General features: G+C 43.2%; 1 protein-coding gene across 3 annotated transcripts in view; it reads right to left on the bottom strand.

Annotated features, from left to right (window-relative positions):
- The window catches only part of col8a2 (collagen, type VIII, alpha 2), a 58,585-nt gene extending 45,945 nt beyond the window's left edge, over positions 1-12,640 (bottom strand). The window contains exon 1 of one of the 3 annotated variants that reach the window (XM_062558698.1): positions 12,597-12,640. The gene's annotated coding sequence lies outside the window, so the exon portion shown is untranslated. The other 2 variants (XM_037474422.2, XM_037474423.2) reach the window with 2 other exon arrangements.
- Positions 12,641-21,078: the final 8,438 nt, after the last annotated feature.

The raw sequence follows: 21,078 nt of genomic DNA, 5'->3' as shown, positions 1-21,078 counted from the left end.
GGGAGCCGCAAGGTTGGTGGTTCGAATCCCGGCTGCTCCATGTGCCATGTCGACGTGTCCCTGAGCAAGACACCTAATTGATCCCCAGGCAGAAATGTAATGCAGGGGTTATAAAGCAATGCAAGTCGCTTTGGATAAAAGCGCCAGCTAATTGACATGTAATGTAATAACCAGTATAGGTGCTGTTTGCAGAGATGGACCAGCTCCTTCACAGCTGGCTACCCTTGTCCAATGCTATGTCCTCCCTCCCGCCGAACATGCTGAGCACAGCGGCTCTCCCGTCCCATTTTGAAGGTGTGATTCAGTGTTGCCAGGGCAGGATTCATGGCCTGATCCTTTCCAACAGCGTTCTCTGAGTCATAACAAAAGCGTGGGCCACGTTTAAGAAGAGGGAAAGAAGTGGTAGAGAGAAACTAAGGCGTGGTGGCAGCAGGAGGATGGGATTGGAGACACTTTGGCCAGGGATGTCAAGAGAGGAATCAGTGAATAACTTGGCTTGTTTCTTTGTGGTGGGAACAGCATGGGTTGCAGGCTTGGGCCAGAGCCCACAATGTCTAGTCTGGGAGGTTGTCTCATTAGAAAGTTTGGAGCACGCAACCTCCTGGGAACAGCAGCGCCGGATCGCAGCACTCGTCGAGAACCCTGGGAACATTCACTCTCAAGGCCATCGCAGGTATAAAGTTATGGAGATCGCAGATTTGAGTGTTCTATTATTCCCCCCGTAATGGTCCGTCACTCTTGTCTTTCGCCTTTGTTCACCATGTGTCTTAAGTTTGTGGTGGTGGTGGTTTGAAATGCCATGCGAATATCCCGCCCCTTCGGAGAATGTGTCTGAGAATATCGAACGAGACGTAAGCCCCCGTCTCTGTATTGTCTCCAGTGCCAGAAAAGTCCCCTTTGAAAGGAGCGCAAAAGGCATGCCAGTGTCTTTTGTTATAACACTGTTTATGGTTTTCAGGGAGCGAGGCTTTACTGGTTGGCAGGAGAAATGACAGAGAAATACAGAGAAAGTGCAAGAGGGACGAGGGAGAAACATGCCAGTGTGGGGTCCTGGGCGTGGCGATCATTGGACCATCTGCAGCGGGGCCTCAAAGGCGGCATTTAATGCCCCCCCCCCCCTCCCTCCCTTCCTTAAATAAAAAGGAAAAAAATATTTGGATCTGTGTACTCAGCCGGAAACCATAATCGGTCAGGAGCCTTAACAAGAGCCATGCACACGTAATTACCACAATCAAAAAGTCACAGGGTTACACGTGTAGTCCTGTGCTCCCTCCTAAATCTCCCGTGGCGTGTGGATCTCATAGCAGCCCGTAAAATACATGTAGGACTTTTTTGTGCCCGTTTGCTTTGCGGATAACGAGACAACTTTTTCAAGGTCATTATTGAGTAAGCTAGAGTGTAACTTGTTGAAAGCGGTGTGTGTGTGTGTGTGTGTGTGTGTGTGTGTGTGTGTGTGTGGAATGACTGACTGCCTGTCACCATCATTTCTCTGAGACGCTCTGTCTGGGTTTCTCTTGGGCCTTTTGTCAGGGGCTTTTTTCAAATATCTGCTCAGCATTCATTTGTACGACTTGCTTTTGAAACCGTCCTCAAATAATGGGGTTACTGTTCACTGTATACGTCATTCGCAGAGTTTTCAAAGGGAACTGGCAAAAATCTGGAAAAATGTCAAAAGAAACATTTCACCCGATGGAGTTTAAAACGACGAAGACAGAAGTCACATAAACGTTTTGTTCTTAATACAAATCTTTCTACTGCTTTAATTTGGAAGTTGTGCGTTAAGGAGTATCATTTTTGGGGGGTGGGGTGGGCTGCTGCCTATTCTACACCGTTTTCGGAAGTTTAGCGTTGGTTTGTTTGCCATGTGTTGACCGGACTGAAGAATAGAGGAGATGTTGCTATGTCTTGCGTTCCAAAAAATGATTGCACAACCCCGGTTGTGGTCTTTCATTCCGTGAAGGTTGATGGAAGTTTGTTTGAAGACGACCATGAGAGGAGTTCAGGGAAAACGTGTGCGGTTCTCAATCATAAATGCAGTGTTATCAATCTCACCCATCCAAAGATGAATAGTCTAGAATATCTGCATGTATACACCGTTTCATCTCAGCACTGTTCCAGACTGTTTAATCATGTTTTTTCTTTTTTTACATTTAACACATAAAAAACCAAGTTAGAAGAAGTCGTTTTTCTCTCCAGCCAAGTGGAGCTACAGGTGCTTCAGGACCAGCGCCGATCTTGAGCAAAAGCAGAAGGGAACCATACATCAGGGCTTTCAAAAACCAGCTACACCCTTTTATTTTAACAAAGGTTCGTGGGTAAGTGTGTGCTTTCACACATGTGAACAGCTGGTTGTGATTGAGACAAAGTGCTGGCTCTGGGCCCTAGGTATCACAGGTGAGCGCTTTTTTTAACGGGTTTCCGCCAACACCAAGCCGCGACTCAGCACTCCTGCTCCTACGCTACTCTGGAGGCCGAAAAACCAACACATGACGAAGCCCTCAAGCAGGTCAAGAGTGATCACAAGGGACGTTTGCAGAACGCCACTTATGAGCCTGTGCTTAAGCCACTTGCCCGTAATGTTACTGTTTTTCAAAATAACAAGCCAACAAAGTGTGCAGTTGCTACCCTCATCATTTTCCCCCAAAAAGGTTAAGAGCCTGCTCGTTCCCAAAATACCCAGCCAGAAACCTTTTGACATTTACCTCATGACTTGTCTGAATGAAAAGGTTTCCTTTGTGGAAAACTTGGTGATTCATTTTGCTCCCGGCATCATAACTGTGTTGATTGTATTTGACCTGCAGGGACACATGGCCCGAGCTGGTCCAAGTCTAAATGAATGGCTTGGCAAGCGCTGCAAAGAGAGCTTTCTAAAAACTCACATGCCCTCCTCACTAAATTGCTAAGACAATACAGGAAGCATTTCTATTCAGTCAAACATGTTTGAAGCAGGAGAGGTTGTTAAATTGTTGTTCTTGTGTCTTTATGTTGCACTGGGAGGCCACTAACCGACTAAAGAACTACTTCTTATCCCATTTTACCAATTCACAAACACTTTTTTTTTCTGTCCATGCCACCTCGCTCCGTCCCAAGCTTTAGTTTCCAAAAACAATTTTTAATGGTTTCAAAGGATGCACGCTCACAGTTTAACATGCGTTTGTCAGCGTGTTAACCTGAAAAGTGACAGCACACTGTGGCATTATTCGCTAATTCCAGATCAAGCCTTTCAAATATACATCTCAAAGCGACCATGCTTCTGGAATCACTTAACTCAAATGAACTGCATCTGAGCAGAAATAATGAAGGAGAAAGAATCATCTAAAAACACATAGCATTACAGTGTGTTTCCTGCGCTGTAGTGGAGAGTATTTTGGCCGGCGAAAGGCCTTAAGACCAAAAATATGTTGTATCGCCATTATGTAACATTTTCGCCCTCATGCAGATTACATATGCTAATCTCATGCACTTTATTTTTTGGGGTGGGCCAGTGCTTAGGCCTGAACAAAATCCTACTGTAAGTCCATAGTGTCACATGAAGAAAAACACTGTTAAGCCATCAGGGAAAAGGGCAGAAAAAACTTCTAAAAACTAAAGGCTTCCTTGGTAAGGTGGAGGGAGACGTTGAATTTGACGTTGACCATGAATTTATGTGTCATACTGTAGGAGATCTGGATGACCGGTTTACGTCTCTCTGAGGTTCCTTCAACCCTATGTAGAAAAGAGAAGGTTGTCTCTTTGCATGGCAGGGTGTTGTTTCGGGTCCCCCGGCGGCATGGCATTGAACCCAGAAAGTCCAGTTGCAGTAAAAGATCCACAACTGGGAAAAGACGGCATGCTTTTGTTTATGGTTTGAAAGGGAAGGATTTTACATCTCTGGGGTATAATTATTAAAGTGGAAATGATTTTGTCTTTGTGTGCAAGGATCACTAGGTCAGTAGAAAAATGGCCTCTTAAGGCCCCTTCCTGCGCACACCTTGCAGAGGGCACACCCTGATTAATAAAAGCCTCTGATCTCCCAGTCGGGAATTGCAGACCTGCCCGGCCCACACCATTCAGATCCGTGGAATACGGAAAGAGAGGCTTCGCGCAGCAAGAATTCAAACTATGCCATTAGACTTTTTTTTTTCTGCGGAGGTGATAAGCAGAATAAAGAGCAAGAGGGCGAAGACATTTCGTGATTTTGGAACAATCGAGATAATCCACTTTTAACCACGGCCACATGTTGCGCTTTGGGTGGACCACACACGAACACAGAAACGTGTGTATAAGTTAATGTTAAGCCACACGCAAAGAATCCGCGGCGCATGGCCAAGCCAAAAGAAAGATGAATAATTCACACGCCGTGGACACGAGGAAAGGCCCCTGGGTAGAAAACGAGTACGCGTTGACCAGACCAAACACATCAAGGCCAACGTGTCTAAATGTTTATTAAAATAAGCAAATTGTGTTAAAGAGAGAATGTGTGTGTGTGTGTGTGTGGGGATGTTTAAGGAGACACCATGGGCAGAGTCACACAACTGGAATTTGCAAAAAAGGAATTAAAAGTGTAACCGGAACCAAATTCCTAAAGAGGACATTTTATATCATAATTTGACTTGGAAGTATATTTTTGGTCTAAATTCTTTGGAGGGGTGTGGGTCATCAGAGCACATCTCTATGAATCTTCCATTTACGGAAGACAGACGGAAAATCCCTTCACTGACCTTGTGAGGAAGGACTTGTCACTGATTTAAAGTTGTGTAACGCATTATTAGTTCAGGTGTTAACAGAAAATAGCAATGTGCGAGTCCCTTGACTGACATTTCAACTTCTCCTGATCATTTGAGCACCGATTAAAACCCGTTTGGACGGGAAAAAAACTCTGAGAGCAGCTTTGTTGAGTCTCTTTCTGTACATGTCTTTCATTACAAGAGCTGATTCCATTGCAGTGTACACCTTGTCTTTACAACACAAGACCAACTCAACAAACCGCAGCTCACGAGGGGGGGGGGGAAGCCGCCTTTTACCGACACACATCACCACCTCGACATGAGAAGCAGGGAATCTGTGAGAGAGGAAGAGTTTGGATGCAGCTGAGCGCTCTGAGACTGGTGGGTCACGTCTGATCAAATCGAACTTTGATTCCCCTCTAAGAAATGGAAACACAAGTTGCTCTTGAAGATACAGACCGACAACAATTCGTCATATGTGGCTTATTTGGATTTCACTAAAATGTCAAAGTTATTTGGATTTATTTGGAGTTTGTTATTGATGTGTTTGTTCTCCGTACATCACTGCGTTGGAGCTTTGTGCGTAGGGGGGGGAGAGGTCTTTACGTACGAATGCCAAAACGGAGACGAAGCTGACATGCAACCAACCAGCAGCAGCTCAAAGAAGAAAAGCACGTTAACCGCATTACACCAGCACACGCCGGCATGCACGCAGCCAGGTGTGTCCACTCAGGATGTATTATGCACCTCGGGCCACCCTTTATGGGCCCTTGTAGCCAATATAAGCTGTTAAACTCTTTTTTTTTGGCAAATACCTGCCTGCCCAGAGGCAGAAACGAACATGCTAGGCATTAGATCATTATGAAACAATGTCCATATTTCTGTACTTTATATGTGAGGTCCGTGGCCTATTCGTCTGAGCCTGTGCATCAGGGGCCTCGTACAACCCGCCGTTTAAACACGCCATTAACATTCAGACGCCCCGCTCCCGTTGAGTATCCTGCTCTTTACCGTCCCACCTTGGTCTGACCGCTCTTTGGCTTCTTCTTTTTTTTTTTTGAGGGGGGGGGGGGGTTTCTCTTCAACGTCTGTGTCAAAAAGGGGACAGCTTTCACGAGGAATGCTACAAAGAATGTTGAATATGCGCCGGAATTGTTAAGATTGGATCGGAGAGTGCAGGGGTCGGGGTTGGAATTTGTTGCAATCGACAGCATCTTGCTTGAAGTAGAGCGGCGGATTACACTTGATGTAACACAGGTAGGGGGGGCGGGGGGGGGGGCAGCTACAGTTCGTACAGTATACCAGCAGAAAGATGAACATTGCATCCTTAAGTTCAACACGTCGTAAAAACATGGAACTTTGCAGTTGTGGGAGGCCAGTTTCCTTTTTTGCCTTCACAGTTGCATCTCCCCCTCCTCTGCGTGCTTTCTGCGTCCCTGAGTGACGGCTGCAGGTCTAGACATTACTGCGGAGGATGCAGCGATAAAAGATCACCGTTGGGTGCCGTTTGCACACTGCTCAAAAGGTCTCTCGTGTTCGCCTTGAGGACCGCCTCGGGCTGTTCAAATACATCTGACCCCCTTACCCTGCATTTGACCTGGCAGTAAAAAAAAAAAACAAATACACACAATGCTCCCTTTTTCCCAAACCCGTCTCCATCTCCAAAACAAAATAAATAAACAGAAGTCAGACGCAATAATCCTGTCTCAACTTTTTACGTTCTCTTCTGTGCTTTAAAAAAAAAAAAAATCAGACTCGGATACCGATTCGGGTCCCTGATGATAAACCAAAAACATCCATTACAGGAGTTTGGATAACAACATTAGTTGCTAGAGAAAAAGCAAAGAGATGAATGACCGGGGGGGTTTTATTATATTGTCCAAGGATCCCCCCTGGTTCTCTCAACGATGCCAACAACTCACTAACTGCCCTTTTCCCTTTTCCCAACAGAGCAATTCAGCACTCAGCACCATACCTTTCCGCCTCATCTCGTCCAACACATCTCCCCCGCTTTTATTTAGACTACTATCTCTGCACGAGAGGTCTAGACACGCATCTCGTCACTGCTTATCCTGGTGGTGGGAATGAAAGAAAGAGAATGATTGGAGCATTCTTTCCAGTTCCCTAAAAAGGGAACACACGGACACATTTTTGCCATAGTTCACAATGGAAGAAAGAAACCTGAAAGACTGTGATGAATAGGTTTTGGCACGTGAATAGACGAGTGCAAAGAGAGACAGAAGAATGCAGTGTTTTTCTGATTAAGTAAACATATGCATCAGCCTTGATTTTGGCCGCTTTTAAGTGGTTCATGACTACGAGGGGAGTGCTTTTGCTTCGACGTTGTCTAGTTTCATGACAAAGCTGTCCACAGAGAGTAATACATAACTTATTACTGCAGTAATGTCAATTCAGTTTGAAACTACTACTGTGCCTGGGAGTAAGAAAGAGAATGTGTTTCCATGTTAAGAGTACGGACTCTCAGTAGTTCCCAGAGAGCACACCTGCAGTCGACTGATTCTGTAGAGGACCGCTCACGTTTCTTCTTTACCTGAAGGCTGCCTTACTTGCCTCCATTGCTAGATGCCTCGAAATTTGTCTACAGTTCTGTAAAAACTCAACCTGAGCCACCCAGAACATCTTCTTTTCTGCTCATCCTGTATTGACACCGTTTCCAAGACCTATAGCTTTGATATGGATGATTTAATATTCTACCTGACAAAGCTTTTTAAATTCTGCGCTCTACAAGTGTTTCCTTGCCAGTTTTCTTTATCTTTCTGTGCTTATTTGTACCTTGAAATGACAGCTTAAAAAAGGTTTGCGTGTTAACTGATGGGTGTTTTTGCAATGGAGAAATTGGGTAGAAATGTTCATCATCATAAATGTATCTGTCCCGGGAAAACGGGATTCTTGTATTGATAGTTTGTCGCACCACGCTTCTATAATTCCACTAGTAGCTTATTAAAATGTTCCGTCAATCACTTCACTCCGAACGTCTTAAGGACGTATCAATCAAACCTTGTAGGGGAAGAACGTTTCCATGCAAGTGGACACATGTGTGTGGCCACTTGCATGGAAGCATGTGATACAGTGGGACAGCAGCTCAGGGACAAAAAAATATTTATCTAAGATCCCAGGAGAGGAGGCGGAGGAAAATATACCTTCTTTGATTATTTAGAAAAAAGGAACAAAGGAAAGAGAAGCAAGCGAAAAAGATGATTGTCCTTGAACGAAGAGGGAACATTTATTTCCTATTTGTGATCATTGCGCAACTGAAGTTTGCAACCGAATTGACTGTTTGTTTTCTCACTTTCACTTTCCCTCCTCTATTTTGGCATAAACGAATTTTCTCATCCTTACCCAAATACACAGCTGCCACTTCTCCAAATAGTCAATGTCTCAGGGAGAAGACATGTTGAACTGTTGACAATCTGCCCAAGAGTTCTCCAACAGCAGCAACCCCAACTCTTTCATCCGTCATTTCCCATTTGTACGGGAATCCACAGCTATGGCTTCAACTGGGCCCGTTTAAACACAGAGAGAGAGACAGAGAGAGCTCTATTGTGCAATTCTTCTAGGTAAAATAAATATATTTGGTCATTTTTTCATCCAGAAATGATCAACAACACAAAAGCTGCAGCTTTCCACTGCAGAGATGTTTAAAAAGGCTGGTTAAAAAGATAATAATCATGTTTCCATCAAGCTGTGCAGACAATCTTACACAAACATGTAACAAAACAAGGTAATGCGAGTTAGGTGTGCTTTGACTGGCAGAGAAAATAGGACCGATAAAAAGGACCCAGCTACATCGGGAAACACTTTGCTATAAATGGTGTGTAATTATTTATTCATGAAATGTGTTTCCATTGTTATTGAATGCAGAAATCCACAGGACATTTCTTTCAAAGACAAACAAAGCTAAATGTTTTCCTTCCACAGCGATTTCTTGAGTTTTGGCAAGAGAAAACAGTGAATAGCACAGCCACATAGTAAGCTAAAATGCCATTTTGACCGTAGCCTGCTGTCAAATTCCTTTGTTTTGTTTATAAGAAAAATGATCAAACCGGTATCTCAGAACTTTCCGTCATTTTTCGTCTTTTTGGTGGGCTAGCATCTTCTACGAGCACCGGGGGGCATCGAGGGACACGCCAGGCGAAGGTCACATGACGTCAGAAACAAGAAAAGTTGGCTCACACGCTCCGCCATCCGCCGAGAATGAACCCGTGGTCCGGGACCAAAGTAAGCACCATTCAACACTGCAGCGATGCAGAGCCACTTGCACCGTCTGCACCTGGTTGATGGATCCCTGTTATTGTTTGTGTCTGCATACGCAAAACGTTCAATGGCCGTCGACTGTTGAATAGCCCTCACTAAGCCCCGACGCAGCGAGCGGCCGTTGGCGCAGTGCAGGAAAATGCGAGCGTGCTTTTGTGTGGATCTGACTGGACAGTGATTGACGACACGGCTGATCGGACAGCTACCGGGCCGCCGAGACCTCCGGAGTCTTAGGGGGCATGTTGATCTAAAGTCTCCTCCTCCTCCGCATCATTAAACCCTAAAAGCCTAATATTACGTCACAACACACACACAAGTACACAAACGCCACAGGCAGACATGAGAAGATGCTGTGGGCTGTGAAGGGCTTGCAGACACACAAACACGGGCTCCCGGCAGGCTGCAGCTGAGGTCAGGAACACAGTACCAGTGCATTGAGAAGGCCTGCGAGTACTCAAACGCTGGCACTCAAACGCTCCTTTGGTGAAGAATTGTCATGAGAAAAAGAAAAGTGGATGTTTTCTATAAGACCGGAGCCAGTGGATTTTTTTTTACACAGCGGAGCACGAAAAAAGCTTGGCCCAGTCGACCCTCGTGTTCCGTCTTCCTTTTTTCCCCCTTCTTCTTCTGTTTTATCAGCATAAGGCCAACGATCTTGCGTACACTGCAGCAACTCCGTTTAGGGATCGCCTCGGCACCTCAAAGGCATTTCTCGTGAATTTGAAGAACGTTTTTGCTGGGAGTTAATAAGGGGAATTAAATATTTGACTGGGCATGGAGGCGCTTTACGCAACTTTTTCTTTGTTTTTCGAAAGTGAGCATTTAAAATCTTGTTCCGCGGGCAGTCGGGAGAAGCAGTGGGCCAGCTGAATATTTGGGGAATGTGGCGAGGATATAAGATAGGGTACGATTGGGAACGCACGGAGCAGAGGAATGGTAATTGCTGTGAATATCAAACACCATTAAGTGTGAGGTTTTTCAAAATGTCAGTGTCCCTCTCTTGCTTTCCCCACCAAAGCCTCTTCTCTGCTCCCTCAGGCCTCCCTATTTTTTCCCACTTTTTTTCTATTCTACTCCTCTACTTTCATACCAAAAACATAATACATTTATTTTCCTGTTTTTTTCTTCTCCCTAACTTCACTCCACCCTCACTTTTAATTAGCCTCACTCTTTTCTTTCTTGTCTTTCGCACCTAATCCCTTTGTTTCACATCCTATGTGCTCCGCCCAGGCTCATTTGCACACTCACACAAAATGACCGCATAAGACAAATGACCCTCATCACCGTATGTCTGGAATGTAAAAACACACAAAAGGAAAGTGCAGGAAACATTTGTTAAACATTCCAAATTCTTTTCAGAGACTCCCACTTACTTAGCAGACTGCTGCCGAGTTTCTCCGCGCATTCGTCTCGTGATTAAGAAGATCCATTAGTCTTAGTATGTGTCCGCCTCTTGCCTCCGAGAATAAAAACAAACACATACTTGCGTGACCTCAGAGGTGGTCAGAGGATCCTAGGGGGACAGGTGATTACAGCCCCGGTTCCCCAGTGGGACGTTTGGAGTGTCGGCCTCATGTGTAACACCACGTGTGGTACGTGACACTAGGCAGCCTTGATGCAATAACAGCCACTTTTTGACAGTCCGCAGCATGTGTTCTTTGAGCGCGCCTCGGACTTTGTGTCAGGCTCTTGTGTGCACACATCAAAGGGCTGCTGTTACGCAACGCTCTCACACACAGCTTGTCCTTCATCCCATCGTTCATTTCCTTTTTGACAAAGAACAAATGTGAATTGAACAAACGGGGGCCTCTGTCAGGGGTGACTTCCAGGGAGAAAGAGGGGAGCATGGCTGGGGGCGGGGGGGGGGGGGGGGGGGACCTGGAAACTCCCACAGCTCCAGTCACATGTGTAATGACCTTGCAAAGTGTTACATTTTACTCATTCCTGTCATCTATCCCATTTTCATTCACATATCTAATATTTGGCTATGTAGAGGGCTTGAAAACATGCGAGCCGGATCAACTCGTCAATGAGGAGGGGGGCAAACCTCGAGCCCTGAGCTTATCCCCCGCGAGGCGCCGGGGCGCAAAGTTTAGACGCCCGTCTGTGAGAAGACAAACAGACGAAGGAAGTGACGCCTCAAAGGAGGCAGGAAAACTCGCACAGCCACGGACACGCGCGTCTGTGCATTGGGCTGCGTTCGCAAAAAAGACAAGGACTTCCTGCTTCCCGCTCCCGCTGCGTGACGAGACAATCCGAGGAAATGCATTTTGCCGCAACGGTGCAAAAGCTGTGCAGGGACACACACACACACGCACAATGTGTAATGGCACACATTGACGAGCGTTGCATAAAAAAAGCGAAAATGCTCCATGGAAATTTCTGTATCACTTGTTTTTCAACAGCAGACTTTACCTTATCACAGATTTTGACATGAAGATGTAATCTATAACAGGTAAAACATAGCCAAAAGTGTTTATTTCCTTTTTAGCTTGTCTTGATTAAAAGGTCAAAACAATAGAAAAAGCCAAACATTGTCTGATAAAAAAAAACTACAAAAGAAGAGCTGTCACCACATTAAATGGATCCATACATCCATGTTTCACCACTGGGTAGAGAAAGCAAGCGTATCAAAATAAATCTTGCATTTACATACAATACTGTTTGGGGAAATGTTCTGGAAGTTACAAAAACTGCCGCTGTCGCTTAGGTTAAAATGCTTCCTGTTCCTGTGAAAGTGGTCCGGTCATAATATCCTGTCTGCACTCAGCCGCCTCAACAGCCGATTGGACGTTGAGAGGTCCCACAACTTTAATGGATGACATTCCAGTTAAATGAATAATCGGGGGCGCAAGCCCCAGTGAAGTCAATTAGCCCCGGACCAACACATGCGCGGATGCATGAGGAAAAAAATCAAAATCAAAAGCAGAGAGCTCCACTTTGTGACGACAGAGAGCTGCAGGCCTCTGTGATGCGAACCCTGGGTAGTGTGTCTGCTCCCATGGTAACGCCCTGCGCCACGACCTCATACTTATTCAATACCCAGGTAAACAAAAACTATTTAGCCCGCATCAATCAGCCAGTGGTCCAAAGGCACTCTTGATTTAGAGCTTATTGCTCGGCTTGTTTTCCATTTGTTCCAGGAAAACCTTTTTTCCCCCAGTTTGGGTTTACATTCCAGCACAATTGCTGCGTTGAAAGCTGTGTGTGCGTGTGTGTGCACCTTTGTATGCGATACTTATTGTGATAAGTGACTGTTTGATGCCTGGGACTTACTGATATGATGAAATAAAACCCACCCTCTCATTCATTTTGCTCTGTAAAGGTTGTACAGCACGTCTTGACGTCAGCGGTATGTTTACATCATGTACAGCGATAGGTCAAAATGTCAGTGTGTACGTGTGTGTGCGGTACATTGTTCATGGTTGATTAGAAAACACTTTTCTGAAAGCCATCTGTGAAATATACATATACATTTCATAATGCGAAAACACAATATATTTTAGCAAATGTGAATGTAAGAGCAATTCAATACTCAACATGTAGGTGGACCCATCATGTTGTTAAGACTTCACTGTGACACTAGAAGCTAGAATTCAAAACAGAAATATTTACCTTTCATCATCTCCTCCTGAGTCACTGGTGACTCCCACACACTGGAAAAGAAAATCAGTGATATTTACTTACTAATACTATGTATGAATGAAATAACAATACTTTTTAGTTTTAATTTCTACTCAGAAATACTTCTTTATTCAGTGAATCTAGTTAACTTTTAATACTCTACTGAAAGAAATAGAATCAGGAAAAAAAGCTAGGTAACAATTCCAATCATTGTTTAAAAAACAAGAAAATCTCACGTTTACTTACTGTTGTCTTAACTTAAGGGTTACAACAGAAAAGAGCTTATTTCAAACCTTAGCGCTTTTATTTTCCAACTGAGGAAAGTGTTAACTAGTGACAGACACACACACACCCCAAAAATAAAGTAAATAATCCTATGTGCATTGCCAGACAAAACATGCTAAATCAGAGGTGCCAATACAATATTTAATAACAAACTTTAAGTAATTTAATATTTGATAGGAAATTCAATTTGAAGCCTGTGAGAGGATAATTAAATAGACGAAATGTTCAATGAAATGTAAACGTGTTAAGTCCCATCAATAAACACACTTTCATCGCATCACTACCTTGGAGTGTTTTTAAAGGGGAACTGCTTCGACGATTCAAACAATTCATGGTTTACGTATAAGAATTTTTGCTGCCACCACAATATTCCCCTACTCTGAAGAACACAACAGGTCCTGCTGTACAACAGGAACACTAATTGTATTCAACAGTGTGATGCAAGGTCCTCCCTTTGGGAGTCATCTTCAGGACATCAAGCTCAAACCCTGGAGCATAAGGATCTTCATGATGTCGAGCACATCCCTGTTTGATGGCATCTTTGGTGGGATTCCGCCTCCGAACTCCCATCACCTCGCTGTAGCAGCCTGTAGCGTATGGAGCAAAATCCAGGTCAAAAGTTTTGTTCATTTGAAAAACAAATGTAAACCTGAAAGTTTAGGTTTTGGTCTTGAACATTAAAAAATACAACAAGGTATTCAAAATCAAACTAAGTGCACGAAAAGTATTTCTGGGTTGAATTTGGTTTTGACTGACAACGAATTTGTTTTCATTCTTCACTTGAATTTTGTTTTAGGTTGCAGATTTAATATTTTCAGATTCATATACATTTTTTTCACATTCAGACTTTTGACCCTGATGTGGCGTAAGGGGCGGGGCATCAACTGGAAGGGGCGTGTCATCACGGAGTTCACGTTTTGTTTTTTGACCTGGATTTGACTCCATAGTAGCGTACACGTCATCAAGCCAATCATTTCTCAGCGGGGGAATGCCGCACCATCGTGACCGAGGCGACCAAGAACGTGCCCCTCAATACGTGGCGACGTGCGCCCTTGTCTGTGACGCTGTCACGTGGTTTGCTAGCGCAGTAGGCTAACTAGCTAACACGCGAAACTAACCCGCTCACGCTTCAGAATTCTTACGCAAACACAGACTTGCCCCAAAAGCTCAACCGTAACGTACAAAGTAAATTTAACGTATAACGTTAACCTAAGTTACCTCAACGGCTCCCGTCCACGAAGTCTCTCTCCTCCGGTTGAACTACGTCGTCCGTTCCCGGGTTCGTCCGTTCCTCGGCGTATCGCTGAAGGAAGAAAAAAAAACGCTTCTCTGACGTCACGCGGAGGGTTTCCAGGTTCACTGGTATTATTCAAGTAGATTTGACTTTGCTGTGTCAAGTTGCACCATCACTAAAGTAGTTTAGTTAACATTACTTGGTATGAGTTTGGGTTTGCAAAAATATCCAAAGTAATTATTACAAGGCCAAGAAGTCATATTTCCTCAGTGCACTCAGTAATATTTTTAAATGAAAGGGCGTCTATCTGGCGTCAGCAAAGAGTAGTCCTTAAACCTCACTAATCCCTATGTTAGTTAGGGATTTCTATCTAGCAAAACTCAAATCCTGGATGAAGACAGGAAATTATGACATTTGCTCACAAGTCCTCAAAGTGTGATAATTGAGACAAATCATAAAAAATTGCGTAGGGTGTTTATGTGCAAAACAGAACAATAGTTCCGCAATGTAAGCTTGAATGTCCCATTGTGTTCTTTTTTTCTTCATATAATAAACATTTGTACCCAACGACGGAGTAAATATGCATGCCGGCTAAAAGACAATCACCTGACCCAAAAACTCTTTGCTTTCATGGGAGTCTTAAGGCTGCAGTGTGTATGAGGTGTTCTCTAAAAGCCATCACCGACCTCGGTCTGATCCTTGAGCTAAATATAAAAGCGACTGCAATGTCTGCAGAGTACAGTTCACTCATATTGGCATGGAGTTTGGTTTGCCTAATAAAATGATAGCTCTTTAGAGCCCTGGAATGTGAAAGTTTAAATAGAAATATAGGTGGTGGTTGACAGGGTTCATAAAGGAGGGAAGTCCACCTGTCTTCTAAATTTGCAAGATGCACATGTTGCATCTTGCCGACACACATCCCTACACACACGAACACTGGATGTTGAAAACCAAACAGTGCAGACGTTGCCCGAAGGACCGTTCAGCTGCAGCGCAGATGTGCTGAATAGAGTGGATGGACCGAGTACACAGCACACACACGTGCGCACACTCACATGCACACCTTGCCAGTGGAAGGGATGTTTTAGTCAAGGCAAAGGTTAGAAAAAAAGCATCGCATACCCTTTTCAAGCAGGTAATATATTGAGACACTGATCAAATAGAGAATGACATAAACAAACGATACATTCCCCTGAAAACAGCTGCCGGGTCAGGAAGAGAGAGAGCAAGAGGAAGTTGGAATGAAAGAGAGAAGGAATGGGGATGGTAGTGAATGGAATCAAGGCGCTGACATGCGGTTCACATTATGACTTGATGCCATGAACATCCTCATAGGACAAACTCTGTGTTGATTTAAGAAAAGGGGCAATGTGTGGCTGGAGGTGTTTGAAGGGGCATCAGCATTCTGTAGCGTTGGCACATGCGGTATACCAACGGTTCACAAGTTTCGCTATAAACAAAACGTCACCACGCCGCCTGCAACCGGCAAAGGGGACGTCTTTTTCTTGCGGGGGGGGAAGCATCTCACACAAACACTACTTACACGGCTCAAACGAAACCTGCGGCCATTCCTTCAACCGCCGCATTGCACAAGGTCAGCATGCATCTGACTTTAGGTAAACTGTTTGGAAAAGCCAGCTGTCAATTTCAAACAGCGCGCGGAACAGAAATGTGAAGTTCATAATTGTTTTTGACGTCAAATCATAAATAATCAGATCAATAAATAATCAAGGCAATTAGGCAAAGGAAAGGTTATTTTCATGATTTCTGTAACTTGAAAGACAACAGCTCAAGCGCTCCTCCTCCTGATCTAAACGTTCCATGTTTTTGTTTCGCTCTTAATGCAACACCGACAAACAGGTAACGGAGATTAGCCTCAAATTTTCATCTTGAAGTAATCAAAGAAATGTAGTGTCTGAAATTTCTGTATCCAGGGCCACAAGAATTTTCACAATAACAGAAATACATACGTTCATATACATAATACTGACTCAACATCAAGAGTCGCCTCTGGCCTCAAGCTGCTCTGCACCCTTGAGGGGCATTAGGAAACCAACTGGAGACAAAGACGCCACATGTGGATGACCCCGCTATCCCAGAGATATAATCACCCCTGGAAGAGTCTACCTTGGTCTGTTTCCCATTTCGAAACCTCAATGAATCCCATCCTCATTCTTAAAAAGTGCACAGGCACAGACACAAAAGCTATGTTGACACGGTGGAAAATTTCCCATCGACGGAAACAAAGGCCTCTGGTAGAATAGAACTCATACATACCAAGAGTATGTAGAAAGAAGGTACTTCATTCAAAAGAAAATCTTTTTTGTTCATTCAATTATTGACTGATGCGTCAATGGCCTGAACTTGAAATCCAAGAAACTAGCGTCGCACTTTGAGCAAAAAATTAAAAAATTATTATAAAACATCTTATTATAAAACATCTACAAAATCTTCTCTAAATGTTCAATATTCATCTCAAAGGTACAAACCAAAATGGCGCCATTAATATTATTTTATGGTTAAATACCGAGAATACGGTGTTGCAGTCTGGTGTGAAATTATGTTTTTACCATGACAGAAAAGCCTGATTCTCCTTTAATTTCATCTATTTAAAGACATTAATATAAAGTGCTAAAGTTCCCTGCTTGTTCCTTTTCCATTCTGCATGTTACCGAAAGGAAAAGCTTTGTAGGTTGTAGCATTCACTTAAATGGGCTTGTTTCGAAAATGGTCTTGGCCGAAGCTTTGTGTTTCCAGTGTAGGTCCTGAGGATCAAAATGGAAACATATTGAAACCTTGGTACTGATCCAGCTCTCCCTTAGTTGTGTACATTCTTCATCAGCGGCAAGAGCTGCTGAATAAGAAACAGTTAAATAACAAAAATCGCCAAATCCAGAGGCTCAGCGCTACAAAATACACCATGTCATGTGAATTAGGAGAACGCTTTGTCTCAAGTCCAAATGACGATGCAGTGATTCCGGTGCTTTTAGCTCTCAGAAAAAAATATTTCAGGCAGCTGTCTATTGGCTCAGTGGCACCACAGCAGGGTCGGTCCTTACTATAGGCGACCAAGGCGACCGCCTAGGGCGCCAAATTTGTGGGGGGCGCCCTCTAGTTGTGCCCGTAAGCATACATCTTTCTCTCAACAACATTGATTCACAAAATATGAATGAAATAAAACCCTGGTGAAATAAAACCATCATTAAAACAAATAAACATGGCGCCATATGTCGAAATTCTATTTGATATGTGTTTGGGGAGGGGGGGGGGGGGGGGGGGACGATCCCGCGCAGCGGACCTTATGGTTGCGCGCTTATGTTTGCGTGCTTTGCAAGGCAAAGCTCACACTCAAGCTCAAGATCCAGCTAACGTAAAACCAAAAGGTCCAAAATCTCTGGTGCAAAGGGACGAAAACGAGGAGGAGGAGGAGGAGAGGAAGGCCCTGCATAGAGGTCTGTATCTCAGACAAGTCCTTTCATGTCTCACATAGGATGCTTTAGATTAACACTATCGTTTACTGGCCTTGTGAGGCAAACTTTAAGCCTTAAGGAGCCTTCCAGTTAGCATAGTAACGGTGCTCTTGACACATTTTAATCACTAATCAAAATACACCAGCGCCTGAATCAGTGCGCCGGGTTGTATCAAATCATTCAGGGCCTGATTACTTTTAAGAAAGGACCACATGGGTTTCAGGGTCACTGACAGTTAAGCTGCTTTACATTAACAAGGGAAATGAGTGTAAAGAGAAAAGATTTGCTATAGTGGTGTCAAACAATTGGTCCACCGGGGGTGTGTGAAAATGAATATATACTATCTCAAAGAACCATTTAATATCCCAATAAACCATATAAACACGTAGAACCATCCAATAGATGAAATGGTTCTTTTAAGAAGGTAACAGTTCTTTGTAGAACCTTCTAAAGAACCATTTAAGAACCTTATTTTTAGTGTGTTGGATTGTGTTTTTTGGGAAACACTTGGGAAATACAGATATTAAGCTACAAGAGACATTTAATTATCGCTTAGTTTTGATTCACCTTCCACAACGTCGGGGCGTGGGGCCGCTGTGTTTCCTCTCCTGCTCCGGCCCGGGTGACTGTGCTTCGTCTGGGTTTTTGAATTGCTGGAGCCGAAATGAAGCCAAAATGGAGCCAAGTCCAGTAACTTTTTGCATTTGAGGACCCGCCTTCTGATTCATTTGTAATTTTTTTTTTAAAAAAGTGTTATTTTCCAACTTTATGACAAATTAGCACAGCGTCTAAGGAATGTATCTTTTTCATCTAATCCATTTCCTCCTTTGGCGACATGCAAGGCTGCAGATGAAGATAAGGGGATTTCCGTATTTGCGCACATACCCTGAACCCGGTCATTTGGCCGATGCTCGGGCAACCTACCACAGCCGGTTTGACAAATCAAATCAATCCTCTTGAAGAGAACCGTTGGTGGAGAGTAACCCTGTCACTTTAGACTCCAAGGACTGTTGTTTGGAAATCCAGTTCTTTGAATGTCTTTTCCTCCAGATCGTCATACTTCCGCTGCCAGGTCTCGTTGTTGACCGTGAGTTCAGCACTTTTGACGACGAGTTGTTGGTCGTCTCGGTGAGCTTCAGAGACAAACCCTCGGTCTCCCTGATGAGGTCTGAAAGCTTTGTTTTGTGCTCGCAGACCAGCCGATCATAGGCCAGATCTTTGGCTTCTAACGGCTGGCACAAATTGGCCTTCGCAGTTTCAATGTAGGCATTAAGGTCGCTCACATGCCTTTTCAGGGTGTGCACTTCGTTGTTGGCACGAGAAAGTGCAATATTCACATTGTTTCCAGTCCGAGGAAGTCCGAGGAGTGAGGGGCGAGCTCCGGTTCGGGTAGTTTCCACGGGACCCTGTGAATAATGCTTGTCTAGTCTTTAAAAAGTGATGGTATCTTTAAAAAGACGCCTTGAAAAGGGCTAAATGCACTAAAAAAGGCTGGTGTTTCTCAGTAAACCACTCGATGTAGTCTCTGAAAAATGGTGATGAATCTTTCAGAAGTCTACTTAAGTCAGTAAAGGTCAAACGTTGCAGATAATTCCTCTCAAGAAAATATCCAAGTGCTTGGTTCTGATATCAGAAGGTCAATGATCTAATTTATCTGATTTGTGGGGTGGATGACTGTTGCTTGAAAATGTCAACAGGCTTGTCTGTTTGAGTAGCTGGCTGAAAAGAAGTAGTAGGCTTACCTTTTATTGCTTACCTTTTATTGGTAACCTAACTGTTACGGTTCATTGTTTCAGAAATAAGAGGCCTCACTGCTTTGCTCAAAAATATTAAGCCATGGTTTAACTGCACTATGGGTCATTGTTTACCTCAAATGTGCACTTTCTAATTTTATTTTGTTTTCAGTAAAATAAAACATTTGCATAAATCAAGCCAATCCATTTTCCATGTTGATAAGGCCATTAAAATAAAAAAAGACAAAAAAATAAATGAAGGGACATTTAGAATTTGTGATTAATTGTGATTAAATATTTTAATTGTTTTACAGCACTAATATATATATATATATATATATTTATTTATTTATATGCAGCACGTTATGTATATATGTATATATGTCAGACAAACTCATGCAGGATTCTTGTCAAAGAAGTAGTGAATGAGTGATGAGATGCTTGTTATATAGTTTGTGCCACTAAAGGGAAAAAGGGATTTTGTGTATGTGCATTGAAGATGGATGGTGTTCCTGCACTATTTTGATTTGCTCCAATAGTGTGAATTCAGACTAAAAGTGAAAAAAGCACAATTTGTGTCAAGCTCGGTCATGTTCCTGGTAGCAAAAAGCTTTTTATTAAACTGGTCAGAGGCCGATAACATGAAGAGAAGTGAATAACGGTGGAATACTGTTAACTTTTCTCCACATTTACTGTGGGTGAATTCTAAAATGACTTGAAAGAGAAGGAACAACCAGCCTTCAAAAATCGGAGCATGTATTGAAAATCTACTTTTGTCCATGATAAAAATCCAGAGAGTCTTTTTTTATGCCTTGCACGCTGCGTTAAAATCGGATGTGAGTATGCCAAAATATAAAGACAGTGTTTGAGTAAAAGTAAATTCAAGTTAATAAGTGGAAGAAAAAAGTTAAAACAAGTTATGAGCAATAATTTCCTAGGATCTGGGATCATATAATAACATCCTGACACAAGTAGCGTTGGTATCAATATTCTTATCTAACTTTTAAAAGGTTATGTTATTTTAGTATGGCCTAGGGCAGCCAATGGGCCACAGTTGGACGGGGCGGCTTCTTGTTGCTTCCCATGGTAAAGGTAGGAATGATTCAATCATTAACATTCTCTGTATTCACAATTCGATGCAAAAAGGGTTAAGAAGCCAAAATGACCGCAGACTGTGCAACCCCAAAATGGGCCTGCATACAAGCACATTCTGCTAACCTCTGATTAAAATCAAACCCCAGAGTCAGAGCGGAAATGATCTTACCATACAGCCAGGATCACAATAACACTAAATACGTCTCATTTTTATACCATCATCCATCATGAGAGTCTGCGTTGCATTCAATGGAAAACCATGGGAAGTGAATGATTGTAGCACAATTCACGGTACTTACGGAGGGCCGGGGGAATTATTGTTGCCTCACAGTTATATCATTTTAAACCATGTGAGTGAAATCCCTCGATCGACGGTGATGAAGAGGTCACAGATTGATAAAGCATGGCTACAAGACCATGAAACACAATAAAAAAATCTGCAATCGCAATAAATTTTAAAATAATTTACAGATTCTCCCTTTCAATGAAATGTTTATTACAGTGTGTTGAGTTCCAACTGGTTTAAAGTTGTAGTATCAATCAGAGCAAAATTCCTTCATATGTTGGTTGGTTAAATGTTTTGCCCTAAGAGCAAGTATAACAAGTAACACTGAAACTGCCCGTCACTTCTCCAGGGAATATTAAGGACAAGTCTG

The sequence above is a fragment of the Pungitius pungitius genome, chromosome 17 (assembly GCF_949316345.1).
Source record: "Pungitius pungitius chromosome 17, fPunPun2.1, whole genome shotgun sequence".
In the NCBI taxonomy this organism is placed as follows: Eukaryota; Metazoa; Chordata; class Actinopteri; order Perciformes; family Gasterosteidae; genus Pungitius; species Pungitius pungitius.
The sequence above is the reverse complement of the archived record's forward strand: the minus strand, read 5'-3'. Positions and strand labels throughout refer to the sequence as shown.